General features: G+C 44.3%; 1 protein-coding gene across 11 annotated transcripts in view; it reads right to left on the reverse strand.

Moving 5' to 3' along the window:
- Positions 1–26,204, reverse strand: part of eefsec (eukaryotic elongation factor, selenocysteine-tRNA-specific) — a 468,842-nt gene that overhangs the window by 355,022 nt on the left and 87,616 nt on the right. The window lies entirely within an intron of this gene.

Raw genomic sequence — 26,204 nt, forward strand, 5'->3', positions numbered from 1 at the left:
AGGTGCAGGGGAAGAGATGAAATCTGTTCATTGTTAGAAAATATATCTCAAGAAAAGAAAAAAATCACAATTTAAGTTGCAGCATGAACTTTTATATACTTGTTACTGTATATATTTGAAAATGAGCAAGTGATTTTAATTCTCGGCAGGATGAAGAATGCACAATTACCCCCACCCCATGCCGGTCTGTGAAGATGCTGAATCTTACTGGGGTACGATTCCACAGGTGTCCGAAGTTCTCCAGTATTTTATCCAAGTTCCCAATCTTCATATGACTGTATAAACTCGCAGTTGCTGGGCAGATTATCTGGTCATTATCACATTGCTGTTTGTGGGAGCTTGCTGTGCGTAACTATTGTGGGAATCTCTGGCTGATTTTCTTTACTCCCAGTCAGCCGTGGCTCAGTGGGTAACACCCTTGCCTCAGTTAGAACCTTGTGGGTTCTCCAGAGATTTGAGCACAAAAGTCTAGGCTGACACTCCCAGTGCAGTGCTGAGGGAGCGCTGCAGTGTTGGAGATGACGTCTTTCGGATGAAACATTGAACCGAGGCCCTGTCTGCTCTCTCAGGTAGACGTAAAAGATCACATTTCACTATCGCGACGAGCAGCAGTGGAGTTCTCCCTGGTGTCCTGGCATCAATCAACATCACTATAAAAAACCAGATAATCTGGTCATTATCACATTGCTGTTTGTGGGAGCTCGCTGTGTGCAAATTGGCTGCCACATTTCCTACATTACAACAGTGACTACATTCCAAAAGTACTTCATTTGCTGTAAAGCGCTTTGGGACGTCTGGTGGTCGTGAAAGGCGCTATAGAAATGCATGTCTTTCTTTCTTGCCCGGCCCGGTACATTGAGGCTAATTGCAACATCCCTCAAGGCAGATCTGACGGAGATCTGCGAGCGCAGACATCAAAACTATTTCAAGCAATTATATGAACGAACGAATGAATGAAAACCTTAACAATTGGAGCTTCACAGACCGCGACTCTTTAACCTGCTTGCAAGTGCTCAATATTTAATATTGCACTGCCCCTTCCAAACAGAAGCCTGTGACACTGCGCACGCTGCGCTGTCTGCGTTTATGTTCAACAGAGCGTGTAATGCAGATTTTATTACCCGAAAATAAAAATGGCATCACAAATCGGAAAATGCACAAAACAAACAAAACAAACAGCAGGGGAAATAAAATCAATAAGCGAGTAGCTGAACTAAAACAAATTGATTGGAACCGTGATAAGATGCTGTCAGGAAGTTCTCCTCAGGGCCAGCGTACATGCCTGGTTTATCGTGGAGGTCTCCCCGTCAAGCCAGACATGCCTCTGTGCGTGCTGTGCTGCGTCAAACTTCGATGGGACAAAAAGATTTATAGCAAGAAAGGGAGAGGAAAATGATCCCAGATGAGAATTCTGGAACAGATGAATAACACGAGCTGGAGACTGCTCCCAAACGCAGGACCAAGGGTAGACATTTGCAGCACAGAGGTTTGTGCGTTTAAAATTTTTTATTTAAAGCGCTTATGGGAATGTGAATATATGCAAGATGCAATTATTTTCCCCAATGCCAATTTGTTATATAAATTCCAATATAATTTCTCGTTAAATTACATGAAAGCCATCACTGTTCCTCAAACCATACGATTAAATGGCAGTAATCTGCTGTCCATATTAGATTCCTTCCATAGAAACAGTAAAGAATCCTTTTTTTTAAATGCAATCAATGAATTGCTTTTGAAATGCAGTCAGTATTTTCATACAGGCAGAAGCAGCAACCAATCTGCACACAGCAATTAATAAGAGTAATGGCCAGTTGGCCTGTTTTTTGATGGTGTTGGAGTAAGGATAAATGTTGGCAAGGAAAAATTTTGAATACTGCCATGGGATCTTTGACAGTCCCTTGAGAAGGCAGTCGGGACCTTGGTTTACTGAATAAATCCATGGCCTCACCCCTCCCCAGCTTGGTAACCTCCTCCAGCTCTGCAACCCTCCAAGAACTCCACATTCCTCAGATTCTGTGCATCCCCAATTTCTTTCACTCTACCATTGGCGGCCGTGCCTTTAAAAGGTCCCAAGTTCTGGACTTCCCTCCCTAAACCTCTTCGCTTTCTACCTCCATCTCCTCCTTTAAGACGCTCTTTAAAACCTACCTCGGTTGGCTGTCCTAATATCTCATGTGGCTCAGTATCAAATTCTGTTTGATAATCGCTCCTGTGAAGCGCCATTGGATGTTTTAGTACATTAAAAGCGCTATAAAAATGCAAGTTGTTGTTGTTGAAAGACAAACGCCAACGAGACAGCACTCCCTCGGTACTGCACTGAAGTGTCAGGTTGTGTCAACTCCTGGAGTGAGACCTGAAGATATGACGTTCTGACTCTGAGGCAAGAGTGGTACCAACTGAGCCAAGCTGACACTTGGTCATCAATCGGCAAACGTGGTCAGTCAAGAAAATTAGCCCCTCAAAAATTACAAGTACCACCGACATGTAGGGAATCATGGTGCAATTCCTTGTCCCACCACATGGATAGTACCAGAACATGGTGGCCCACACCCAACAAGATTAGCTCGCTTTAATTCCCGATTTTCCTTCATCCTCTCCTGAAGCTGCTGAGTCATCCCTAGGTACAGAGACACAGGTCCCAAAAGTCTTCCTGCACTTCACCCAAGTGATTATTCTTCATGGGCAAGAGCTGGCTGCCTATTCCACCATGACCCCTGCCCTCACCAAAGATCTCTTCTTCTTAGGTAGTCCCCCGGAGTAGAGGATGATTTGTTCGATATCTAACCGTGCACTCTGCAGCAGGAATCGCTGGTTAGCAAGTAAGGACAGGGATCCTCTCCGAATGTCCCCATTCCCAGCTTGGGGCCCTTTGGATTGTCCCTGTTGCCCCGAACCGAGATCCAGTAACTCCAGGGTCAGCAGCAGTCAAGCTTGGGATCCTTCCTGCTCAGTATGGCTAAGGATCTCAGCACACCCAGCACAGTATGCAGTCTCTTGCTGCCGAACCAGATGAGGTTGCCCATCGCTAATTCCCAGCGGCAAGCATTTTGTTAAATAAAATCGCAAGTAATTTAGAAAACTCATCTCGTACGCTTCTTCCTTTACCTCATTGTTTATTTAAGTTACATGGTAAACGGAGCTGATATCATTCATCAGCTGGGGCATTAAGCAGTTCTACAACACAATCGTCAATCAGGGAGCCCAAGATGTTAATACCTGTACACTCAAACCTTGGACCACTGTGCCCTCTACGAAAGCAGTAATCCCTTTGCGGGTCAGCCGAGGCTCAATTGGTCATACCCTTGCCTCTGAATCAGAAGGTTGTGGGTTCAAGACCCACTCCAGAGCGCAAAAATCTGGGCTGACACTCCAGCACTGCACTGTCAGAGGTGCCGTCTTTCAGATGAGATGTTAAACAGAGGACCTGTCTGGCCTCTCAGGTGGACATAAAATATCCCATAAAATTGGCTGCCGTGTTTTGCATTTCCACATGTATGCTGATGACACCCTACTCTACCTCACTACCACTTCTCTCGACCCCTCCTCAATCTCTAAATTGTCAGACTGCTTGTCCGATGAGCAGAAATTCTTTCCAACTGAATATTGGAAACACCCAAGCCATTGTTTTCGGGCCCCCCCACCACAAACTCCAATCCCTAGCCACTGACTCTATCCCTCTCCCCAACTTCTGACTGAGGCCTGCGAGGGAACACCATCGCGGCAGGTCAGGGATATAAGGAGGAGCCAGACTCAGACCCAGCGCAGCACCTCCACAACCTGCAAGGGAACACCATCGCAGGATATAAGGAGGAGTCAGCCACTGCAGGGAGCAGCACGAGTTAGTCTAGGAGTGAGACGACTTCGAGGAGAGCAACTGGATTGACATCACCAAAATCCAGGTCGCCGATTGGAGCGTGGGCAGGACCCAGGTGCAGGAGGAGAGGCATCGAGTTGCAGAGGTGAGGTGAGGGGTTGTGGCCCAGGAGGGGCGAGGGCTCAGGGCCCAGGAGGGGCGATGGGCATGATTGACCTCCTTCTGTGCCATAAATTTCTATGATTCTATGATAAAGTCTTTTTTTTCCTTTCTGATGCACTACTAATGAAAAATAATTGCATTTATATAGCACCTTTCAAAAGCTCAGGACATCTCAAAATATTCTACAACCGATGATGTACTTTTCAAATGTAGTCACTGTTGTAATGTAGGGAATGCACAAAACAATTTGCGCACAGCAAGGTTCCACAAACAGCAATGTGATAATGATCAGATAATCTGTTTGTTAGTGATGCTGAGTGAAGAATAAATATTGGCCAGGACACCGGGGTGAATGCCGCGCAGTAATCTCAAAAGTCCTGCGCAGGCCGCTCACCCGCTTTTACATTGTAAATACTGCGCATGCGCTGAAATTTAAAGGGACTACACTTTAAAAGAAACAGACCACGCAGAACAAAGCGCAGCTTACAGGGAACATTGGTGTATTTTACATCCACATGAGAGAGCAGACGGGGCTTCGGCTTAAACGTCTAATCCAAAAGACGGCACCTCCGACAGTGCAGTGCTCCCTCAGTACTGCACTGGAGCGTCAGCCTGGATTTTGTGCTCAAGACGAGAGTGGGACTGGAACCCACAACCTTCTGTCACAGAGGTTCGAGTGCTACCCACTGAGCCACGGCTGACATTGTATGGAATGAGGCAGTTGAAGAGATGCTTTTCGCTCTTCCTTCCCATCCAGCAGTCTGGCAGTCAACAATCTAACCCATCTCACTCAGCGACACACACGGCTGACAAACCTGAAGTGTCAGCTACCGTTTGGACTGGAGACTTAGTATGGTGTCGCACAGCCACCTGATTAAATCTTTCATTCACATATAATGTTGGGGTCAGATCCTGTATCGTGCACAAGAGTTTCAAAGCAACTAAATGGAGCGAGCAGTTAGCATCACATAATTATGGAGAGGCAAAACTGCAGCCAATAAGTTATCAGCAGAAAATGATTGTGCATGAGCCTAGCTAGATGTTATTCAGCATGTGTTCACAATGTGTGCCCAACACAGCAAGGAATCAGAGCCAAAGAAATCTGGTCAAGTGTCACAGGGGATGGAGCACTTTCTGCTTTTTGCCCAGATTAGGCAGAGCGCAGCCAGGTAACGAGTACAACTCTGTGGCAACATTCATAGAATGATACAGCTCGGGAGGCCAATCGGCCCATCGTGCCTGTGCTGGCTCTTTGAAAGAGCGATCCAATTCGTCCCACTGCCCTTGCTCTTTTCCCATAGCTCTGTAAAAAAAAGTTCCCTTCAAGGCTTTTTCGACAGCACCACCCAAACCCGTGAGCTCCAGTACCTAGAAGGACACGGGTCGCAGGTGCATGGGAACACCATCACCTGCAATATGGTAGAATTCTTTATTAAGATGGAGAGTGACACAGTTAATTCAGAGACTAGGGTCCTGAACTTAAGAAAAGATAACTTAGAACATAAGAACATAAGAATTAGGAACAGGAGTAGGCCATCTAGCCCCTCGAGCCTGCTCTGCCATTCAATAAGATCATGGCTGATCTGGTCGTGGACTCAGCTCCACTTACCCGCCCTCTCCCCGTAACCCTTAATTTCCTTGTTGCTTAAAAATCTATCTATCTTTGACTTGAAAACATTCAATGAGCCAGCCTCAACTGCTTCCTTGGGCAGAGAATTCCACAGATTCACAACCCTCTGGGAGAAGAAATTCTTTCTCAACTCGGTTTTAAATTGGCTCCTCCGTATTTTGAGGCGGTGCCCCCTAGTTCTAGTCTCCCCCACCAATAGAAACAACCTCTCTGCCTCTATCTTGTCTATCCCTTTCATGATTTTAAATGTTTCTATAAGATCACCCCTCATCCTTCTGAACTCCAAGGAGTAAAGACCCAGTCTACTCAATCTATCATCATAAGGTAACCCCCTCATTTCTCGAATCAGCCTAGTGAATCGTCTCTGTACCCCTTCCAAAGCTAGTATATCCTTCCTTAAGTAAGGTGACCAAAACTGCACGCAGTACTCCAGGTGCGGCCTTACCAATACCTTATACAGTTGCAGCAACACCTCCCTGCTTTTGTACTCCATCCCTTTCGCAATGAAGGCCTTCCTGATTACCTGCTGCACCTGCAAACTAACCTTTTGAGATTCATGCACAAGGACCCCCAGGTCCCTCTGCACCACAGCATGTTGTAATTTCTCTCCCATTCAAATAATATTCCCTTTACTGTTTTTTTTCCCCCAAGGTGGATGACCTCACACTTTCCGACATTGTATTCCATCTGCCAAACCTTAGCCCATTCGCTTAACCTATCCAAATCTCCTTGCAGCCTCTCTGTGTCCTCTACACAACCCGCTTTCCCACTAATCTTTGTGTCATCTGCAAATTTTGTTACACTACACTCTGTACCCTCCTCTAGGTCATCTATGTATATTGTAAACAGTTGTGGTCCCAGTACTAATCCCTGTGGCACACCACTAACCACTGATTTCCAACCGGAAAAGGACCCATTTATCCCGACTCTCTGCTTTCTGTTCGCCAGCCAATTCTCTATCCATGCTAATACATTTCCTCTGACTCCGCGTAGCTTTATCTTCTGCAGTAACCTTTTGTGTGGCACCTTATCGAATGCCTTTTGGAAATCTAAATACACCACATCCATCGGTACACCTCTATCCACCATGCTCATTATATCCTCAAAGAATTCCAGTAAGTTAGTTAAACATGATTTCCCTTTCATAAATCCATGCTGCGTCTGCTTGATTGCACTATTCCTATCCAGATGTCCCGCTATTTCTTCCTTAATGATAGTTTCAAGCATTTTCCCCACTACAGATGTTAAACTAACCGGCCAATAGTTACCTGCCTTTTGCCTGCCCCCTTTTTTAAACAGAGGCGTTACATTAGCTGCTCTCCAATCCGCTGGTACCTCCCCAGAGTCCAGAGAATTTTGGTAGATTTTTACAAATGCATCTGCTATAACTTCCGCCATCTCTTTTAATACCCTGGGATGCATTTCATCAGGATCAGGGGACTTGTCTACCTTCAGTCCCATTAGTCTGTCCAGCACTATCTCTCTAGTGATAGTGATCATCTCAAGGTCCTCCGTTCCCACATTCCTATGACCAGCAATTTTTGGCATGGTTTTTGTGTCTTCCACTGTGAAGACGGAAGCAAAATAATTGTTTAAGGTCTCAGCCATTTCCACATTTCCCATTATTAAATCCCCCTTTTCATCTTCTAAGGGACCAACATTTACTTTAGTCACTCTTTTCCGTTTTATATATCTGTAAAAGCTTTTACTATCTGTTTTTATGTTTTGCGCAAGTTTACCTTCGTAATCTATTTTCCCTTTCTTTATTGCTTTTTTAGTCATTCTTTGCTATTGCTTAAAATCTTCCCAATCCTCTAGTTTCCCACTAACCTTGGCCACCTGAAATGCATTGGTCTTTGATTTGACACTTTCCTTTATTTCCTTGGTTATCCACGGCTGGTTATCTCTTCTCTTGCCGCCCTTCTTTTTCACTGGAATATATTTTTGTTGTGCATTATGAAAGAGCTCCTTAAAAGTCCTCCACTGTTCCTCAATTGTGCCACCGTTTAGTCCTTGTTTCCAGTCTACTTTAGCCAACTCTGCCCTCATCCCACTGTAGTCCCCTTTGTTTAAGCATAGTACGCTCGTTTCTGACACAACTTCCTCATCCTCAATCTGTATTACAAATTCAACCATATTGTGATCACTCATTCCGAGAGGATCTTTTACGAGGAGATCGTTTATTTTTCCTGTCTCGTTACACAGGACCAGATCCAAAATGGCTTGCTCCCTTGTAGGCTCTGTTACATACTGTTCTAAGAAACAATCCCGTATGCATTCTATGAATTCCTCCTCCAGGCTACCCCCTGCGATTTGATCAGACCAATCGATATGTAGGTTAAAATCCCCCATAACTACTGCCGTTCCTTTTTCACATGCCTCCATTATTCCCTTGATTATTGCCCGCCCCACCATGAAGTTATTATTTGGGGGCCTATTTTCCCCTTACTATCTCTAATCTCCACCCACAATGATTCAACATTTTGTTCATTGGAGCCAATATCATCCCTCACAACTGCCCTAATATCATCCCTTATTAACAGAGCTACCCCACCTCCCTTCCCTTCCTATCTTTCCGAATTGTCAGATACCCCTGTACGTTTAATTCCCAGTCCTGGCCACCTTGCAACCATGTCTCTGTAATGGCCACCAAATCATACCCATTTGTAATGATTTGTGGCGTCAACTCATTTACTTTATTTCTAATGCTGCGTGCATTTAGGCAGAGTGTTTTCATCCTAGTTTTTAAACCATAATTTTTAGTTTTTACCCCTCCTGCAGCCCTTTTATATTCAGTGGCCCTTTTTGTTTCTTGCCTTTGGTTTCTCTGCCCTCCACTTTTACTCATCTCTTTTCTGACTTTTGTTTTTGTCTCCTTTTTGTTTCCCTCTGTCTCCCTGTATTGGTTCCCATCCCCCTGCCATATTAGTTTAACTCCTCACCAACAGCACTAGCAAACACTCCCCCTAGGACATTGGTTCCGGTCCTGCCCAAGTGCAGACCTTCCGGTTTGTACTGGTCCCACCTCCCCCAGAACCTGTTCCAATGCCCCACGAATTTGAATCCCTCCCTGCTGCACCACTGCTCAAGCCACATATTCATCTGTGCTATCCTGCGATTCCTACTCTAGCACGTGGCACTGGTAGCAATTCTGAGATTACTACTTTTGAGGTCCTACTTTTTAATTTAACTCCTAGCTCCTTAAATTCGTCTCGTAGGACCTTATCCCTTTTTTTAACCTATGTCGTTGGTACCAATGTGCACCACGACAACTGGCTGTTCTCCCTCCCTTTTCAGAATGTCCTGCACTCGCTCGGAGACATCCTTGACCCTTGCACCAGGGAGGCAACATACCATCCTGGAGTCTCGATTGCGGCCGCAGAAACGCCTATCTATTCCCCTTATGATTGAATCCCCTATCACTATCGCTCTCCCACTCTTTTTTATGCCCTCCTGTACAACAGAGCCAGCCACGGTGCCACGAACTTGGCTGCTGCTGCTCTCCCCTAATGAGTCATCTCCCTCAACAGCACTCAAAACAGTGTATCTGTTTTGCAGGGGGATGACCAGATGGGACCCCTGCACTACCTTCTTTGTACTACTCTTCCTACTGGTCTTCCATTCCCTAGCTGGCTGTGGATCCTTCTCATGCGGTAAGACCAACTCACTACACGTGCCACTTATGTCATTCTCAGCATCGTGGATGCTCCAGAGTGAATCCACCCTCAGCTCCAATTCCGCAACGCGGTCCATCAGGAGATGGAGGCGGATACACTTCTTACACATGTAGTCATAAGGGATACCGGAAGCGATGGTATGAGATGTGAATTGGCTAGAATAGACTTAAAGGGTTGACGGTGGATAGGCAATGGCAAACATTTATAAAGATCACATGGATGAACTTCAACAATTGTGCATCCCTGTCTGGAGTAAAAGTAAAACGGGGAAGGTGGCTCAACCGTGGCTAACAAGGGAAATTAAGGATAGTGTTAAATCTAAGGAAGAGGCATATAAAATTGGCCAGCAAAAGCAGCAAACCTGAGGACTGCGAGAAATTTAGAATTCAGCAGAGGAGGACAAAGGGTTTAATTAGGAGAGGGAAAATAGAGTATGAGAGGAAGCTTGCTGGGAACACAAAAACTGACTGCAAAAGCTTCTACAGATATGTGAAGAGAAAAAGATTAGTGAAGACAAACGTAGGACCCATGGAGTCAGATTCAGGTGAATTTATAATGGGGAACAAAGAAATGGCAGACTAGTTGAACAAATACTTTGGTTCTGTCTTCACAAAGGAAGACACAAATAACCTTCTGGAAGTACTAGGGGACCGAGGGTCGAGTGAGAAGGAGGAACTGAAGGATATCCTTATTTGGCGGGAAATTGTGTTAGGGAAATTGATGGGGTTGAAGGCCGATAAATCCACGGGGCCTGATAGTCTGCATCCCAGAGTACTTAAGGAATTGGCCCTAGAAATAGTGGATGCATTGGTGATCATTTTCCAACAGTCTATCGATTCTGGATCAGTTCCTATGGACTGGAGGGTAGCTAATGTAACACCACTTTTTAAAAAAGGAGGGAGAGAGAAAATGGGTAATTATAGACTGGTTAGCCTGACATCAGTAGTGGGGAAAATGTTGGAATCAATTATTAAAGATGAAATCACAGTGCATTTGGAAAGCAGTGACAGGATCGGTCCAAGTCAACATGGATTTATGAAAGGGAAATCATGCTTGACAAATCTTCTCGAATTTTTTGAGGATGTAACTAGTAGAGCGGACAAGGGAGAACCAGTGGATGTGGTGTATTTGGACTTTCAAAAGGCTTTTGACAAGGTCCCACACAAGAGATTGGTGTGCAAAATTAAAGCACATGGTATTGAGGGTAATGTACTGTCGTGGATAGAGAACTGGTTGGCAGACAGGAAGCAGAGAGTCGGGATAAACGGGTCCTTTTCAGAATGGCAGGCAGTGACTAGTGGGGTGCTGCAGTGCTCAGTGCTGGGACCCCAGCTATTTACAATATACATCAATGATTTGGATGAAGGAATTGAGTGTAATATCTCCAAGTTTGCGGATGATACTAAGCTGGGTGGCGGTGTGAGCTGTGAGGAGGATGCCAAGAGGCTGCAGGGTGACTTGGACAGGTTAGGTGAGTGGGCAAATGCATGGCAGATGCAGTATAATGTGGATAAATGTGAGGTTATCCACTTTGGGGGCAAAAACACGAAGGCAGAATATAATCTGAATGGCAGCAGATTAGGAAATGGGGAGGTGCAACGAGACCTGGGTGTCATGGTACATCTGTCATTGAAAGTTGGCATGCAGGCGGTGAAGGCGGCAAATGGTATGTTGGCCTTCATAGCTAGGGGTTTTGAGTATAGGAGCAGGGAGGTCTTACTGCAGTTGTACAGGGTTTTGGTGAGGCCTCACCTGGAATATTATGTCCAGTTTTGGTCTTCTAATCTGAGGAAGGACATTCTTGCTATTGAGGGAGTGCAGCGAAGGTTCACCAGACTGATTTCCGAGATGGCTGGACTGACATATGAGGAGAGACTGGATCGACTGGGCCTTTATTCACTGGCGTTTAGAAGGATGAGAGGGGATCTCATAAAAACATATACAATTCTGATGGGACTGGAGAGGTTAGATGCAGGAAGAATATTCCTGATGTTGGAGAAGTCCAGAACCAGGGGACACAGTCTAAGGATAAGGGGTAGGCCATCTAGGACTGAGATAAGGAGAAACTTCTTCACTCAGAGAGTTGTTAACCTGTGGAATTCCCGACCACAGAGAGTTGTTGATGCCAGTTCATTGGATATATTCAAGAGGGAGTTAGATATGGCCCTTAAGGCTAAAGGGATCGAGGGGTATGGCGAGAAAGCAGGAAAAGGGTACTGAGGGAATGATCAGCCATGATCTTATTGAATGGTGGTGCAGGCTCGAAGGGCCGAATGGCTGACTCCTGCACCTATTTTCTATGTTTTTCCTCCAAATCACACACTATCCTAACTTGGAAGTATTTTACCATTCCTTCATGATCACTGGGTCAAAATCCTGAAACTCCCTCCCTAACAGCACCGAGGGTGTACCTTCACCACATGGACTGCAGGAGTTCAAGGCAGCAGCTCATCACCATCACAACAACTCGGTGTAAAAAAAAATTGTTTTCTCATGTCGCTTCGGGTTCTTTTGCCAATCACCTTAAATCTGTGTCGTCTGGTTACCGACCCTTCAGCCACTGGAAACAGTTTCTCTTTGTTTATTGTATCTAAATCTTTCATGATTTTAAACACCTCTATCAAATCTCCTCTTAGCTTCTCTGCTCCAAGGAGATAAGTTTCTCCAGTCTCTCCCATAACTGAAGTCCCTCTCGAAAGCCTTGACATCCTTCCTAAAGTGTGGTGCTCAGAACTGAGGCCTAACCAGTGCTTTATAAAAGGTGTAGAATAACTTCCTTGCTTTTGTACTGTATGCCTCAATTAATAAAGCCAAGAATGCCAAATGTTTTTTTTAAAAAAACAGTCTTCTCAACTTGTCCTGCCACCTTCAAAGATTTGTGCTCAAGTCTCTCTGTTCTGGCACCCTTGTTAAAATTATACCATTTCATTTATATTGCCTCTCCTCATTCTTCCTATTAAAATGCATCACTTCACACTTCTCTGCATTACATTTCATCTGCCATGTGTCTGCCCATTTCACTAGTCTGTCTGTGTCCTCCTGAAGTCTGTTACTATCCTCACTGTTTGCCGAGTTTTGGGTCATCTGTAAACTTTAAAATTATGCCCTGTATACCCAAGTCCAGGTCATTAACATACATCAAAATCTATACCCAATTTTGGAAAGGCCCTCAACCATTGCATTAATCGAGAATCCTGCCCTCCCACCACCCCATTTCATTCATCGTCGGGGTTTCGGTCTGGAACTGCTAAATTCAGTGCCAATTTGTGCAGTGTCAGTTTGGCTCAGTTGGTTGCACTTTCAACCTCAAGTCACTAACTGGAGATGGGTGAAATGTAAATCTGAAACTTTCCTCCCATGGTACAGTGGAATCACAATTGCGTATATCTGCACTCAATATCCACAAGAACTTCCATGGGTTCATTTTGTACAATTCAGCTAAAATTCAGTTGTTGTGCATCGATTTCCGGGCTCTTACTCCACAGGATAAGCAGCTGATATCCATACATCCAATACCTGGTACAACGTACTATCCACACAGCGCTCACACTCGATATCAGCTTAGTAGACCTGCAGGAGTCAAGCGGTCAATGATAATTTTGAAAAAACTAGAGGAAAAAAAAGACTTGCATTTATATAGCACCTCACACAACTTCAAGATGTCTCAAAGTGCTTTATAGCTAATGAAGTACTTTTGTAAAAATAAAGTATTGTCACTGTTGAAATGTAGGGAATCCAGCAGACAATTTGCACACAGCAATGTCTCACAAATACCTCTGTGATAATGACCAGATGATCTGTTTTAGTGATCGAGATAGAAGTGTTGTCCGGTTCACCGTGAAGAACTCCCCTGCTCTTCTTCAAAATAGTGCCGTGGGATATTTTACGTCCACCCAAGAGAGCAGAAGGGGTCTCGGTATAATATCTCATCCAAACAACAACACCTTTGACAATGCAGCACACCTCAGTACTGCACTGAAGTGTCAACTGAGATTACATGCCTCTGGAGTGGGACTTGAACCCACAATCTTCTGACTCAGAGGCGAGAGTGCTATCAACAGAGCTACGATTGACCTCACCGAGGAGCAATCAACCTCCGTGGGTAAATACTAAACATCTATTACAAGGACTACTTAAACAGCAGGGACGTTCTCCCAGTAACTTGCCCAACAGTTCAGCCAACATCACCAAAGACAGATTAACTGGTCTTTCATCACATTGCTGTTTGTGGGATGCTGTCAGTGCAGGACGGTGCCATATTTGCCTACATACCAAAAGTCACTGACCGCCAAAGTAATTCATTGTATGTGAAGCTCTTTTAAATATTTAGACATGGAAAGGTACTTGTACAAGTATTCATTGATTTTAGAATTGAAAAACAGAACTGAGAGGATATACTCATCAGGAAAATCTGTACAGGCTGGGATTCTATTCTCTAGAAAAGTGAAGGCTGAGGGGTGACCTGATAGAGGTCTTTAAGATATTGAAAGTATTTAATAGGGTAGATGTAGAGAAGATGTTTCCACTTTTGGAGAGACCAGAATGAGGGGCCATAATTGCAAGATCATCACTAATAAATCCAATGGGGAATTCAGGAGAATTTCTTTACCCAGAGAGTGGCGAGAATGTGGAACTCGCTGCCACTGGGAGTAGTTGAGGTGAATAAGAAAGATGCATTTATGAGGAAGCCAGATAAGCACGAGGGAGGGAGAAAGGAATAGGATATGTTGATAGGGTGCGAATGGCCTCTTCTTGTGCTCTAGCTCTATGTAACTCTGAGTCTTATCTGCATGTGCTGGGAGCTTGATTAAATAATCTAGCTTGACTGATCAGGAGGTAAACATTCAGTATCAAACCAAGGATCAGCAGACCCTCAGATATTCATCTAATTTCTACTATCTGCCAGGGGGAATTTCCTCCATTATGGTGAATAGTCAAAATTCCAGTATAGGCAAGTGAAGACCAATCAGGTTGGGACATCTTCGCTCTTGAAATAAAACTATTCTCCATTCACCATTGGGCGTCTCCCAATCAAAAAACTAGTTCTCAGCGAAGCCATTATCATTGTGTGGCGAATGTAGGAAATTCAGTTATTCCTTGCTACGCTTCCGCAAAAAACAATGGCAGAAAAAAAAACATGGCGCCTTACTCTGTATACTGTTGAGTGATGCCACGACCTTATAAGAACATAAGAATTAGGAGCAGGAGTAGGCCATTCAGCCCCTCGAGCCAGCTCCGCCATTCAATCAGATCATAGCTGATTGTCCTGCGAGCACCATCGGAGCAGGCCGGGGAGCGGAAGGAGCAGCGTGGCGACCTAGCCCAGCAGTCTGCGCGGCCCCCGGCCTGCGAGCACCATCGGAGTAGGCCGGGGAGCGGAAGGTGCAGCACGTGCTTGAGCAGGAGAGCAATGGCAGTGATTGGAGCATGGGCAAGTAATGCAGGAATGGCGAGGTCGGGGTGAAGGAGCGGCAAGAGATTGTAGAGGGACGTGATCGGGGCCCAGGAGAGGCGTGAGTTCGGGGCCCAGAAGAGGCAAGGACCCAGGGGCAGCATGGGCCAGCCCACACTGCGATATGTGTGCGCACTAGGTCCGTGCAGCAGAGCTGGTCTCCAGTCATCCGAGTTAATCCTTGCTACTGGACCAAGGCCTAGCTCTGTCAAGCCCGTGTGGTGGCTGGTGTGCAACAGTCACCACACGTTGAAAAAAATCCACGCACAGGCATCTTCCACCCTTCAAGATTTAGTTTCGACCTGGAATTTTAGGTTCTTCATTGAAACACCGGTGAACTTTTTGACATGGAAGCAAGTCATCCTCGATTCGAGGGACTGCCTATGATGATGATGATGATGATGATGATGATGATGATGATGGAGCTGATCGTCTACCTCAACTCCACTTTCCTGCACTGACCCCATATCCCTCGATTCCCTTAATATTCAAAAATCTAGCAATCTCGTCTTGAATATACAGAAAGACTGAGCCTCCACAGCCCTCTGGGGTAGAGAATTCTAGCGATTCACCAATTTGCTTTCCTGGATTGAACAATTGCAGCAAATATGGGAATACCCAAATGCCACTTCATTTGAAATCTTGCCTAAGCGCAGTGGAATGCAGAATTCACCTTCTGTTATTCCGGTTGGGCCACTTGGAAAAACATTATTTCACGATAAGCATTAAAAACACTAATTATACTTACAGATTACTGGCTCAGTGATGGCCACGTTCAAAGAAAATTCAGGATAACTCAAATTAAAATGCACAAAATGGAATTTATCGTCAGTGGAAAAAAAAATCCCTGCTATTTATAGAGGTCTGTTTGGGTGGGTCGCACCATGACCATGAATAGTGCCAGAACAAACCTACTTTCCACAACAGATAGGATAACTCTATGCACACATTGCTGCTTTCAAAACACACAGCTGGTTTTTCTATCAGGATTGGGTCGACGTAGGAAAGATGTTTCCACTTGTGAGGGAGTCCAAAACCAGACGATACAAATACAAGATCATTACTAATAAATCGAATAGGAAATTCAGGAGAAAGTTCTTTACCCTGAGAGTGGTGCGAATGTGGAACTTGCTATCCAAGGAGTGGTTGAAGCAAATAGCATTGATGTCTTCAGGGAAAAGCTAGATAGATAAATGTATGAGGGAGAAAAGAATAAGGATATTGTAATGTATGCACCTGAGTCTGCTCACAGGATTGTAGAGCTGTTGAGAGAGCAGGCAGGTCAGAAGGCGTCCTCTAAGGACTGCTTCTGGGCATGGCCAAGGAGGCCATCAGTGGGCGGTCAAGGGGGTCGTTCAGCCAGACTGCCTGCCTCTCTTCCGTGGTTTCATCCAAGCCAGGGTGTTCCTGAAGATGGAGCACGCGGTGTCCACCGGTACGCTCGCGGCCTTCCGCGAGAGGTGGGCGCCGGAGGGACTGGAGTGCATCATCACCCCCGGCAACCAAATGTTAAATTTGAACCAGTTGACTGTCTAAAGTTTAATTTGTTCCAAGTTTGTCGGCTTTAGTGTCCCTCCCCACCCCCTTTTAGCCAGGGGGAACTTGATTTAATGATTTGTTGTTTTACAGGTATAACTCAAATAGTTGTAGAGCTGTTGAGTTGAGAGTGGTTTAGCCAGTCACGTGATGTTCATGAGATTAAATAAAATCCCAGCCATTTGGGTTCGGGGGATCCACGATGAGGCAGGTGGTTGTGAGCCTAGTGGATGAACTGATAATGTGTAGTGTGATTGTTAAACCTTTTGTGAATAAGCCAATTAGTTCTTAATAATTCATAGCAATACATTGCTATTAAGCAAAGAACCCATGAAGCAAATACATTGCAGATATGTTGATGAGTTGAGATGAAGACGGGTGGAAGGAGGCTTATGTGGAGCATAAACACCGGCACAGACCAATTAGGCCGAATGGCCTGTTTCTGTGCTGTAAATTCTATGTAATTACACTGTTTGTATTGCATCATAATTATTGGACACTCCAATCAAGAACTGAGCAGCAATTACAGTCAAAGCAGCAAGTGTTAAGGTAGGAGCTCAGAGTTATTACCAGAAACTGTTGGCTCGCTGTCTTAACTTCTACAAGAGAAGAAGTATGGTAGAATTTTGGGTGAAGACTATTCATTAGAGTTTATAAGAACATATGAATTAAGAGCAGGAGTAGGCCATATGGCCCTTCGAGCCTGCTCCGCCATTCAATGAGATCATGGCTGATCATCGAGCTCAACTCTACTTTCCCGCCTGATCTCCATATCCCTTGATTCCCTTAGTGCCCAAGAATCTATCGATCTCAGTCTTGAATGTACTCAACAACTGAGCATCCACAGCTCTCTGGGGTGGAGAATTCTGAAGATTCACAACCCTCTGAGTGAAGAAATTTCTCCTCATCTCAGTCCAAATCCTGACCTTTTAACCTGAGACTGTGACCGCTAGTTCAAGACTTTCCAGCCAGGGGAAACAGCCTCTCAGCATTTACCCTGTCAAGCACTCTAAGAATTTTACACATATCAATTTGATCATCTCTCATTCTTCTAAACTCCAGACAATATCAATCTACTCAATCTCTCCTCATAGGACAACCCTCTCATCCCAGGAATCAATCTGGTGAATCTTCATTGCACTCTCTCCAAGGCAAGTATATCCTTCCCGAGGTACGGAGACCACCAAAACTGTGCATAGTACTCCAAGGTGTGGTCTCACTAAAGCCCTATATAATTGCAGCAGGACATCTTTACTCTTAATCTGCAATAAAGGCCAACATACTCAAAAAGGTTAACCCATCTTTTTTCTTTGCAGATGCTGGCCATCTCCAGTATGCTCTTTTATTTCAGATTTCCACCTTTTTCTTTTTGTCTGAAAACTGCGAAAGGTTTTGTGCTGCTGGGTACAGCATCTGGCTTAAGTTTGAGATAGATCTACTGAACCCAATGTGCCATAGCGACACTTGCAAATCAGGACTTGAGATTGATCGGAGTGAAGAAAAGGATTTTTTGGTCCCCAGAAGAAGCTTTGCATCACAGAGTTCTAAATATATTTCCAATAAACGTCTAAGACCTCCACTGAAATAGCAGTCAGGGGAATGCCGGACAAACATTTTAAACCTGCAGCCACGATTATTCCCAAGAGCTTCAAATGTGAAAAGTTGTCTGCTGCCCAATCAGCGCAGAAATTCACAAGGAGAAATGGTAATTAATGAAATTTAGCCTTTTTTTTAAAAAAAAGTTTCCTTTAGAAACCATAATTCATCACAGATTACAGGAGGAATGTCACTGAGGGCTATTGCCCAGAATGCAATGGATGAGGTAGACTCGAGTAATAATAGCACACTCTGTCTACTTCGCACAGTGCTCCCAGGGTAATCAAGGACTTCCATTGATATAGCGTCTTGTATAGATTCTCACGACATTCCAAGCTCGTCACATCCAATGAATGACTGTTAAAGTGCAGACAGCTATGTAGATAAATACAACAAACAATATGGATGCAGCGCCCCCACAAACAAACATCTTATACGTTTCAATTAAGATTCTGGGGGGCTTGACAGGGTAGATGCAGAGAGGATGTTTCTCCTCGTGGGGGAATCTAGAACTAGGGGGCATAGTTTCAGAATAAGGGGTCGCCCATTTAAAACGGAGATAAGGAAGAATTTCTTCTCTCAGAGGAATCTTTGGAATTCTCTACCCCAGAGAGCTGTGGAGGCTGGGTCATTTAAGATGGAGATAGATAGCTTTTTGAACGATAACTCCAGGCCAAATCAGATCAGCCATGATCTTATTGAATTGCGGAGCAGGCTCGAGGGAACAAATGGCTTACTCCTGCTCCTATTTCTTACGTTCTTATGTAAACAGCAGATGAAGGAATTACCAGATTTTTGGATGGTGGTATGCTGGCCAGGATACCAGGAAAACTCTCCGGTCTTCCAATAGTGCCACGGCATCTTTTACTTTCACCTGAACGATTGGAGCAAGAAGATGGAATGTTTGCTGTGTCTTCGTGAGGTAGCACTCTCGTCTCGGAGTCACAAGGTTGTGGGTTCAAGTCCCACTCCAAAAATTTGAGCACAAAAATCCAGGCTGACACTCCAGTGCAGCTGAGGTTGTGCTGCACTGTCGGAGGTGCGTCTTTTGAATTACACGTTAAACAGAGGCCCAGTCTGCCCTCTCGACTAGGTGTAAACGATCCCACAGCCACTATTTCAAAGAAGAGCGAGGGAGTTCTCCCTGATGTCCTGGGGCCAAGATTTATCCCTCAATCAACATCACTAAAACAGATTATCTGGTCATTATCACATTGCTGTTTGTGGAAGCTTGTTTACAACAGTGACCACACTTCAAAAGTTCTTCATTAGCTGTAAAACTCTTTTGGCGGAGGAGGGGGTCCTGAGTTTGTGATAGGCGCTATATAAATGCAAGCCTTTTTATCGTTTTAACAGATTAATCTGAAAGATGGCACATCGGACAATACAGCACTCTGTCAGTTCTGCACTGAAGTGTCACTCTGAATGATGTGCTAAGGTCTCTGGAGCGGGACTTGAACCCATAACCTTTTGACTCAAGAGGCAAGAGTGAGACACTAAACTCTCAGCTACAATGACATAATAATGACTAGCTTGGGCTCTGAAGTTGTCCTGTATATTTTTGCTGTTAAGCCACATATTTTTTAAATTCTGCATCCTGTGTAGGGTTATAAAATAGAACGACTTTGTAGAGCAGAAACCAGCCACGTAGATATCACCCTATCCAGAATATACTGCATTGAAGAGAAGCAATTGCTGTTCTCTCCGGGTGGAGAGGAAAGCGAGTGCAAAGTAAGCAGCTGGATTTCTATACACTCCATCTGTACATGGTTTAGCAGACTTGGCAAGGGGTTTTGTTCGTGAGTAAACCACTGAAATATTAAAACAATAAACAGAGCCGTATTCCCCTTTAAGCATTTCACAGGCTATATCTGAACTTCTGGTTAAACAACATTAGAGCAATCCCTTGGGTGATTTGAGTATTCCTAATATTAACCTTCTGTTACAAGTACAATATTGCACTCGGTCAACTCTGACATTGTCTATTTTGGTGATATCGTTAACAGTAAAACAGATTAAGCAACTTTTGTTTAAACTCTTTAGATTAATTATTAGTCATTTGCCATTCCTGCAAAAAAAAAATCTCAACTTTGTAGTTTGACCCAAGGTGCTGTAAAGACAGCTCGATTGTCCGCTAGACTGCCTTCAAGTATGATAGACCCGCTGTACAGCCCAGCATAACTTACAATGAACTTCCAGCAATCGGAAATTTGTAATTAACAAGCTGCGTGTAGTTAAGCCAGTTTAAAAAAAAAAAAATTAATTACTATCATATGCTCAAAGAATACAAGACTAACCAAAGTGGTCTGTAAAAAAAAGTCTTTTGTAAAGAAATTAAATGTAGTATTCTAGGTCACACGCTGTTGTTTCAGGAATCCTATCCCATCCCTGAGTAACCTTAACTCATTCACAACTAGAAATGCCATTTTGTATTTTGCTCCTTGCCAACATCCCGAGCACCACTTTACACAACTCCAACTCAAGTGCTCCTTGGGACATATCCTAGTTTACAGCTTCCGTCCGTATCCTAACTCACACCAGCAGCCCCTGCGCTTGCTGACCTACATTGGTTCCCGGTCGGGAAAGGCCTGAATTTTAAAATTCTCATTCTGGTTTACAAATCCCTCTATGGGCCTCGCACCCTCCCCATCACTGTAACCTCTCCCAATTCTGGCCATTTATGCATTCCCAATTTTCATCGCTCTACCATTTGCAGCCGTGTCTTCTGTTGCCTGGTTCCTAAGCTCTGGAATTCCCTCCCTAAACCTCTCCGCCTCCTTTAAGATGCTCCTCAAGACCTATCTCTTTGACCAAGCTTTATGTCACCTGTCCAAATATTCTTCGGTGACTCTGTCAAATTTTGTTGATAAAGCTACTGTGAAGCACCCCGGGATGTTTTTACTAGGTTAAAGGCGCTATATAAATGCAAAGTATTGTTCTAAATGCAACTTCTTGTTTCCCTTTTATTCCTACTAAGTTTCATACAATGTCCTACACATTCTGCCCTCCTCCCTGCATCCTCAGAATTCCTCACACTGTCTCCTACTCAAAATTCCATCACCCGCATCCTGTCCCACATCAATTGCCCAATCGCCCATCAACCCTGTCTTCATTGACTTACTTTGGCTCCCAGTCACGTTAAATTCAAAGTCCTTGTCCTTCAGTCCTGATCCCTTCAAGACCCATCTCTGCAACATCCTGGAAGTATGCATCGCAGTCCATGCCCTTCTGTGTCTGACTGGTATCCCATGCATCCTCTCTCATTTAGCCTCACCAACAGTAACAGAGCCTTCAGTTGTCTCTGACTTATTTTATGGAACTCCCTTCCTGAAGCATTTTGTCTTGCTTTTTCTCTCCCCGATGTTTAAGACTTCACAAAACCATACATTTTATCAGCCTTCCCAAAGCTTTAATGCCCCGTGGCACAAGAATGTACGAAATAGGAGCAGGAGTAGGCCATACGGCCCCTCAAGCTTGCTTCGCCATTCAATAAGATCATGGCTGATCTTTCACTTCAACACCACTTTCCCACCCTATCCTCATATCCTTCATTTCCCTAGAGTCCAAAAATCTATCGATCTCGACCTTGAATATATTCAATAACTGAGCATACTCTGCCCTTTGGGGTAGATAATTCCAAAGATTCACAAGCCACTGAGTGAAGAAATTTCTCCTAATCTCAGTCCTAAATGGCCAACCCCTTACCCTGAGACTATGCCCCCTGGTTCTAGACTCCTCAGCCAGGAGGCGTGTCTCAACATCTACCCAGTCGATTTCTCCTCAGTAAGTGCCATGGGACATTTTCGATGTTAACTGTTTTCTATGTTATTTGCAGGGAGAGATCCACCTACCTCCATTCCACCCCAGCAGTTTTGCTCCTACAATTTGCAACACACTCCCAAACCCATCTGCCTTTTTACATTCCTCCCAGTCTTTCTCAAAATCCAACAATGCCTGAGGTCACCACTAGATAAGAGAAGCCCGAGGGGTGACCTGATAGAGGGCTTGAAGATAACAAAAGGGTTTGATAGGGAAGATGTAGAGAAGATGTTTCCACTTGCAGGGGATACCTGAAACTAGAGGCCATAAATATAAGATAGTCACTAATAAATCCAATAGGAAATTCAGGAGAAAGTTCTTTACCCAAAGAGTGGTTTGAATGTGGAACTCGCTAACACAGGGAGTGGTGGAGGCGAATCGCATAGATGCATTTAAAGGGAAGCTGGATAAACGCATGCGTGAGAAAGGAATAGAAGAATATGTTGATGGGATGAGATGAGGAGGCTCGTGTGGAGAATAAACAACGGCACAGACTAGTTGGCCCAATTGGCCTGTTGCTGTGCTGTTGACCCGATGTAACTCCATGCAACATCTCTCCGAATTCTTCCTGTTTGCCTCTGACATTTTACTACATAACAGGAGCTTTATAAATGCACGTTGTTGTTCTTCTTGGCTGAACTCCCAATCATAAATTCAGGGAACTGACATCAATTTGGGTTTACAGATTTTGTTCGTGGGTCCCAACTTGTTCTCCATATTACACAGCGGAGCCCAGCACACCGACACACACCATAAGAACAGAAGAAATAGGACAGGAGTAGGCCACCTGGCCCCTTAAGCCTGCTCCGCCATTTAATAAGATCATGGCTGATCTGATCATGGACTCAGCTCCACTTCCCTGCCTGCTCCCCATAACCCTTTATTGCCTTATCGCTCAAAAATCTGTATCTCCGCCTTAAATATATTCAATGACCCAACCTCCACAGTTTTCTGGGGCAGAGAATTCCATAGATTTACAACCCTTAGAGAAGAAATTCCTCCTCAGCTCAATTTAAAATGGGCGGCCCCTTATTCGGAGACAATTACCCCTAGTTTTAGTTTCTTCTGAGTGGAAATATCCTCTCTGCATCTCCCTTGTCGAGCCCCCTCATTATGTTATATGTTTCGATAAGATCACCTCTCATTCTTCTGAACTCCAATGAGTCTAGGCCCAACCTACTCAACGTTTCTTCAAAAGTCAACACCCTCATCTTCGGAATCAATCTAGTGAATCTTCTCTGAACAGCCTCCAATGCAAGTATATCCTTCCTTAAATACGGAGACCAAAACTGAACGCAGTATGCCAGGTGTGGCCTCACCAATACCTGTACAGTTGTAGCAGGACTTCTCTGCTTTTATACCAGATCCTGCAGCCAAGTGTAAAAGGGAGACTCTTTCTCCCAAAACAAGAAAAATAAACCTGGCAAGCATAAATGTGCCTTAGAGGCTCAGGGTAAATCAAAAAGGAGAAATTTTCAGGGCTATTGGGCAAGGGCTGAGGTGTGGGACGAATTGGAGAGCTCTTTTAAAGAGCCAGCACAGGTACAATGGGTCAAATGGCCTTCTGTGCTGTATGGTTCTATGAAATTAAATATCCGTGCATCATATGCCGATGAATTATATTCTATTGGTCTAGGGTGACCACTCACCTGGTTTACAACAATGCGTTCTGGTTTTAGGACAGGTTTCCAGCAATGTTCATTACTGAATACAAGGCGGCAAACATCTTATTGCCTCATTTTAATAAAGGGTCTGTGCCATTGCACTGGGCCAGTTAACACACTCACCTTTTCCCTCGGAAATACAGATTCAAAACTAACCAAGACAGATGGGATGGAAGTCCCTTCACACCGGCAGCTGTATGCAATCCAGTTCCCAGCAGTCTCCGATTTGGCACCGAATTGTGGCGCTCACTCGGTGTTGCAGGACGATTTCTGGAGTAGATAATGAAAATGGTCTCTGTGGAGCAGCAAGAACGAGCCAGGAGACTAGGGCTACGGCACATTGCCAATATAGTATGTAACTGCTCTTCACCCAACCTGGGAGTGATAGATGCCCAAACTGGATGCCTGCAGTGCAAAGTTTTTCATTCCCCAGCACCAACATCCCTTATAACAACATAAGAAATAGGAGCAGGGGTCGGCCATTTGGCTACTCGAGTCTGCTCCGCCATTCAATAAGATCATGGAAGATCTGATCTTGGCCTCTACTCCACTTCCCTGCCCGCTCCCCTTAACCCTCGACTCCCTTATTGATAAATTATAAATTCAAAACAAAAAAAAGCTATTACAAACACTATTAGTAAAAGTAGCACAAGTAGTATGAACTGATAATATGATGTAGGATGCATAATGATCTTGCAGTATGTATTGTCACTCTGTGCTGTTATCATGTGGTACGCACTGATATCTATATAGTATCTACTATTACTCTATCCTGTTATTACAATGAATACAACATCAGAAAGCCTTGCATTTATATAGCGTTTTTCACGAGCTCAGCCAATGAAGTATGTTTGAAATGTAGTCGCTGTTGTAATGTAGGAAATGCGGCAGCCAATTTGCACACAGCAAGCTCCCACAAACAGCACTGATATTATGAACAGATAATTTGTTTCAGTGATGTTGGTTGAAGGATAAATATTGACCCAGGAACACCGGAGAGAACTCCTTTATTCCTCCTCTTTTACATCCGCCCAAAAAGGCAGACAGGGTTTAATGTCTGACCCGAAGACGGCATCTCCGACTCACAGGCAAGAGTGCTACCAATGAGCCATGGCTCACACCTACATATAACATGTAGTATGTCAGCAGTGGCTCAGTGGGTAGCATCCTCGCTGAAGTCAGAAGGTTGTGGGTTCAGGTCCCATTCCAGGGACTGGAGCACAAAAATCCAGGCTAACACTCCAGTGCAGTGCTGAGGGAGTGCTGCACTGTCGGAGGTGCCATCTTTCGGATGAGACGTTAAACCGAGGCCCGTCTGCTCTCAGGTGACATAATAGATCCCATGGCACTATCTTGAAGAGCAGGGGAGTTATCCCTGGAGTCCTGGCCAATATTTATCCCTCAATCAACATAACAAAAACAGATTATCTGGACATTATCACATTGCTGTTTGTGGGAGCTTGCTGTGTGCAAATTGGCTGCCGCGTTTCCGACATTACAACAATGACTGCATTTCAAAAAGCACTTAATTGACTGTAAAACGCTTTGAGACATCCAGTAGTCGTGAATGGTGCTGTAGAAATGTAAGTCTTTCTTTCTCTATGTACTGGTATTACAGTATAGTGTGGACTGATACTTACGGTTATTAAGTAGAATGCGCTAGCATTAGCAAGCTCTGCAACATATCATTTTTTGTAATACCTTCAAAGTAGTATATTTAAATTGAAATGGAAAAAAGGAAGGAAATGCTTGTCAAATAAAAACCTTTTTGATCATCCCTGGCAATAAACTACAATGATTCAAAGTTTATTACAAACAAATTTACCAGTAATACAACTGGTAATCTGATAAACTGACCACATTTGTCAAACAATACTTCCAATGGATTATAGACCGTTAGCAGCAGCAAACTGACTGCTCGTGTACAGTTTACATGTATTATCAGATTTCCGAGACTTTAATCTTATTGTTGAACTGTTCACATCCTGCACTCTCTCCATTGGACCGGGCTGGGAGCCATTCACATCACTGAGCGAGCTATTGTACTTCCCATTTAGCTCAACTGTAACACAGGAACCAGAACAAACACTGCCTCGAATGTCTCACAATCCCACTGAGGCGCAGCCTTTGCTGGAGGGCAGCTTTGATTTCCACCCTCCCTCCATTCTATTGATCTGAAGTTGCACTGCTATGAGGAAGGAAGAGCATGTCTGACAATTTAGACTTTGTCAGAGAATAACTCTCAGGATCTGAGTCGCTCCAGGCTACTAGAATATCAGCTGAGCTGCTACATTTTAAAATGGCAGAGGAGTTGATGTGCTGTTTATATCTCTATTTTATTAAAATTCACGCATCTAGTGCACACTTCCTGTTTACCATGTTTAGTTCTGGTATTACAATTTGTGATACGGCACTACATAAATGCAAGTTCTTCTCCCTGACTTTGGGCAGGGTAGGAGACAGAACTTAAACCAAGTCACTTTCAATCACATGCCACTTTCCTCTTGCACGAGTGTCAGGCAGGTGCTGCAGCTTCTGATAAGAACATAAGAAATAGGAGCAGGAGTAGGCCATTTGGCTCCTCGAGCCTGCTCCGTCATTCAATAAGATCATGGCTGATCTGATCTTGGCCTCAATTCTACCTCCCTGCCCGTTCCCCAGAACCCTCGAATCCCTTATCTGTCTATCGTCACCTTAAAGATATTCAATGACTCAGCCTCCACAGCTCCCTGGGGTAGAGAATTCCAAAGATTCACGACCCTCAGAAGAAATTCCTCCTCATCTCTGTTTTAAATGGCCGACCCCTTTTTCTGAAACTATGCCCCTAGTTCCAGATTCCCCATGAGGGAAAACA

Source organism: Pristiophorus japonicus, chromosome 12, assembly GCF_044704955.1.
Source record: "Pristiophorus japonicus isolate sPriJap1 chromosome 12, sPriJap1.hap1, whole genome shotgun sequence".
Taxonomy (NCBI): Eukaryota; Metazoa; Chordata; class Chondrichthyes; family Pristiophoridae; genus Pristiophorus; species Pristiophorus japonicus.